Source organism: Lathyrus oleraceus, chromosome 6 (genome assembly GCF_024323335.1).
Source record: "Lathyrus oleraceus cultivar Zhongwan6 chromosome 6, CAAS_Psat_ZW6_1.0, whole genome shotgun sequence".
In the NCBI taxonomy this organism is placed as follows: domain Eukaryota; kingdom Viridiplantae; phylum Streptophyta; class Magnoliopsida; order Fabales; family Fabaceae; genus Lathyrus; species Lathyrus oleraceus.
Window position 1 is genome coordinate 488,144,554 of NC_066584.1, and position 5,054 is coordinate 488,149,607.

Sequence of the window (5,054 nt, forward strand, 5' to 3'; positions counted from 1 at the left end):
TATTTCAGAAGAAGTGTTTGTCAATCAACCTCCAGGTTTTGAAAATTCAAACTTTCCAGAACATGTTTTTAAACTTAAGAAATCCTTATATGGACTTAAACAAGCTCCCAGAGCTTGGTATGAACGTTAAGCAATTTTCTTCTGGAACAAAATTTTATCAGAGGGAAAGTTGATTCTACACTCTTCTGTAAAAACCTTAATAATGATCTCATGATATGCCAGATTTATGTTGATGATATTATTTTTGGTTCTGCTAATATCTCTGTTTGCCAAGAATTTTCTAAGTTAATGCAGGCAGAATTTGAGATGAGTTTAATGCAAGAACTAAAGTTCTTTCTGGGAATTCAAATTAATCAAACTCCAGAAGTCACGTACGTCCATCAAAGTAAATATATTAAAGACGTTCTGAAGAAGTTTGACATGACTGAATGCAACTCTGCAAAAACTCCCATGCACCCAACTTGCATTCTGGAGAAGGAAGAGGTAAGCAACAAGGTTTGTCAAAAGCTCTATCGAGGTATGATAGGCTCTCTCCTCTATCTGACTGCTACTCGTCCTGATATTCTCTTTAGTGTCTGTCTTTGTGCCAGATTCCAATCAGATCCTAGAGAATCTCATTTAACAGCAGTTAAAAGAATTCTTAAGTATCTGAAAGGAACTCCTAACCTGGGCCTGATGTATGAGAAAACATCAGAGTATAGACTCTCGGGTTATTGTGATGCAGATTATGCAGGAGATAGAATAGAACGAAAAAGCACATCTGGGAATTGCCAGCTTCTGGGAAACAATCTAATCTCCTGGGCTAGCAAAAGACAGTCAACTATTGCTCTATCAACTGCAGAAGCAGAATATATCTCAGCGTCACTGTGCACAACTCAGATGCTCTGGATGAAGCATCAGCTAGAAGATCTACAAATCTTTGAGAGTAACATTCCTATCTTTTGTGATAATACTGCTGCTATTTGTTTAAGTAAGAATCCCATTCTACATTCCAGAGCCAAACACATAGAAATAAAACATCATTTTATCAGAGACTATGTTCAGAAAGGGATAGTAACATTGAAGTTCATTGATACAGAACATCAATGGGCAGATATTTTTACTAAGCCTCTAGCTGAAGATAGATTTCTTTTTATCTTAGAACATCTGAACATTAAAAATTGCCATGAGTGAAATATGGCTCTGAAAATGTAAAATGTGACTCTGATGTAAACATATGTACTTCTGCCTCTGACTCTGATACTTCTACCAAGTTAAGAAGATATCTGAGTTAGAAATCTTCAGAGACCAACCTTTGGTATTCCTGAAGATCAGATACATCAACACGTGGAACTCCAAACGTCTAACCCTAGAACTTCTAGACAGCTGTCAAAAGAAATCAAAGGTCAGAACGTTTGAAATCTCCTAGAGCAGTGTGCGTACTGTTGGGATTAGACATTCATTTATTAGCTGTAATCATTTTTCCCCCCAAACGTGCTATTTTGATTTTTGTGCTAACGCTGGAATGTGTGTCGTTTTGCATGTTTTTACTTAGAGTATATAAACACTTTCTCTCACTTTTCACACTTATCACTCTCACTCACTCTAAAACCCTAAACCCTCTTTCGAAGCATTCTCTGCAAGTTCTTCTTCAATCTTCATCTTCTTCTTCATGGATGCTCAACAACAAGAAGTTTTTAACTTCTCTCAACAGATGGAATCAAGTTCTAATCCCCAAACCTCAAACACTCAAACACCAACGGTTACTGGCGTCACCATAACCCCTGTTTACAAAGAACCTCACGTTCTTGACCGTGAACGCCACATTAACCTTTCAACCCCCTTTGAAGGTTTGGATGTGTTATGTGAATCGTTGGTCGATTTCGACAACCTAAGAAGAAATGGCGTTGATCTAACTGGAGAACTGCGTCAACAAGGGTGGGAGAATTATTTCCAAAGATTGTATGGTCCAATCTACCCTCTTCTGGTCAAGGAGTTCTGGAGACATGCAGATGCAGATGACAACTTCATCGTCTCATTTGTTCTGGGAGTGAAGATTGTTATTACTGAAGCGTCTATTGCTTCCTTGTTGAATATGGAGCAAAGTGGAGGAAAAAGGATTTACAACATTCCTCCTAGGTCTAAGCGCATCACTGAAGTCATCAACCCAACAATCTTCAAACCAAATGTTGAAGGAAACCCATCTAAGAACAAGGAGCTGCACCAGAACCTCAGAGTGTGGCTGAAGATTATTCTGGGAACTATCCACCATCGTCCAGCCTCCAACTCTTCTGATTACATTAATGCAGACCAGAAATGCATTCTGTACTGCATCCAGAAAGGTGTGAAGATCAACCTCCCTGCCCTTCTCTTCAGATATCTGAGAGATTCAGTCAGAGAAACGAGGAACAACATGAAGCCCAGATCCTACATTCCTTTGGGAAGATTGCTCTCTGACGTCTTCATTGAGCATGGACTGGTAGATGAGCTGGAAAAGACCAAGTTGATGGAGGATCTGGCAATTGATGTGGGGAAGCCTCTGAATGCCAGAAACCTCAAGAGTATGGGGATTATCAAGAAAATACAAGTCAAGCCAACTCTGGAAACATCCTGGGATAGCTTGAAAGATCAGAGGAAGATGCCTCATGGCCTGGCCATATTCTTCAAGAATGAGCCCAGAGACGCTGTTGCCCTCTATCTTCATCGTCTGCTGGAAGAAGGTGTTGATGTCTCTGATTTCAGCCTCGATGACTGTCTGGACTCTGAAGAAGATTTAGTCAGATACAAGAGAGGTATTTCTGAGAGAAAGATAGCACCACCAGCAAAGAAAGCCAGACTTGAAGGAGCTTCTGGAAGCGGATCTTCAGCTCCTCTGCAATTTTCTACTGGTAAGTCTATTCCTCCTGCTACCTCTGAATTTATGATGGCTTCCTCTAACCCTCTCTCCTCTCAACCCATTTATACTACCTCTGACATTACACCCTCAATCACCAGAACCTCCCAACCAACACCAGTTCTAAACATCGCAAGAACTTTCATACCTCCCTCTAAACCTGCACAAACTCACTAAAGCACTTCATCTTCATCATCCTCAATGCCAGAATCACCACCTTATGTTTCTGTCCCATCTGACCCTGAATTTTATGACCCTGAATCCCCAACCATAGCAACACTTTACGCTCATAGACTTGCTTCACAACAAACACAAACCACAGAACCTGAAATAACTTCACCACTACAACAAACAACCACCATCCCCTCTGAAACTCAACCCTCTGAAATTCAACCATCTGATCCCCACACCTCTGATATCACCCCACCAAAAATTCCCGCTGCACCTGAAGCAGAATCTGAGCCCTTAGACTTAAACCCTCTTTACGCTTCATCCCAATCTTCTGAACCTCAACCTGAACCAGAAATTGAACCAGAACCTCTCACTTTAAATCTCAGCCCTCCAAACTCTCCACCTCACACCTCTGAACCTGAACCTGAGCTTTCTAAACCTACCCTTAAGGAAGCCATCTTTATGATTGCAGAGGCTTCAGCTCAAAAGGTTGATTCTCTGGTCACTAACTCTGAAATCAGTGATGATCCTGAATCTGTAAGGACACACTGGAACAGAGTCATTGGCTGGATGACATCTGAGTCCTTTAGGTTGAAGAGCATATCTGAACAAGTCAGAAATGACTACATCAGAAATGCTGAGGCAAGACTCCAGGAGAGACTTGCCAGAGAGGCTGAAGCCAGAAGGCTAGAGGAAGAGCGATTGGCCAAGGAAGCTGAAGAAGAGGCAAAAAGGCTAGAAGAAGAAAGAATTGCTAAGGAAGCTGAAATCCTAAGGCAAAAGGAAGCTGAAGCAAAGGCTCTGGCAGATGCAGAAGCTCAAGCTGCTGCTGAAGCTAAAGCTCAGCAAGCTCTGACTCTGGGGGAGTCATCTTCTGTGATTCCTATGGTTCTTCAGACTCTGAAAGAACTCAAGCAAGATCAGAATGAACTCCGGGCCAGAATGGACAAGCAAGATACTGTCAACGATAACATCCAGAACATGCTTGCTATGCTGCTTCAGAGAATGCCTCCGCCTCCGAACCCTTAGGCACTTAGGATTTATTTTTGCTTGCCTATTGTTTTGCTTCTGTCTTCTTTTGACTCTGATGTTTTTTCTTGTTCTTTTGAACCTGATGTTTTGTTTGTTGCCTTTGTGCTTCTATCTATGGATTTTAAGTTTTTCTCTTTATCTATTTTTTTTTCTTTACTTACTTTTACTATGTCTTTTTGATTGTGACAAAAAGGGGGAGAAAGTAATTATTAGCTCTGATGAAAATATTGTCTAAAACCATCAAGCATTCTGCAACATTTTTTTTATATATATATATAAACAAAATTATCTAACTTGGACTTAAGAAATTGCAGAAAATCTCAGAAACCTCTTTACTTAAGAAACTCTGGTAAGAACTTCAGAACCTTTGAACTCCGTAGTACTATCTCAGGGGGAGCTTCTGTCTATCTGATCTAATTTTATTCAAGTTTCATCTGCTAATTTAAGTTGTTTTGTCATCATCAAAAAGGGGGAGATTGTAAGAACAAAAATTGTTCTACAACAGATTCCTTGATTTTGATGATAACAAAGGATGAAACCAAAAATGGCACCCTAACGAAAAGTTTCTAAGTGTGCAGGGTTCTAAAGAAAGAAGTAAGAAATCTGATGATGTCATCAGATAGAGTATCAGATCAGAAGCATATTATCAAATGATCAGAAGCTCTGAAGAAGAAACAAGTTCAAGAAAGTCAAACTCTGATCTAAACAACATGTATCAGAAGCATCTTAACAGGAAGTAAGTCCTAGAACCTCTGACTCTGAACAACGCATTCTGAAGAATCTATTTAGATCAACATCAGAAGCAAGATTCCAAGGTTCTCCAGAAACACAAATACTCTGATTATGGATTTGTTAATCATGAAAGAGTAACGTTGAAGACAAGTAAAGATTTTCAAATAGATTTCCTAATTGAGAAAGAGACGTTAATCTCCAATCTCAATAAAGAAAATACTACTTGTGGTAAGAAGTCATTTCAAGA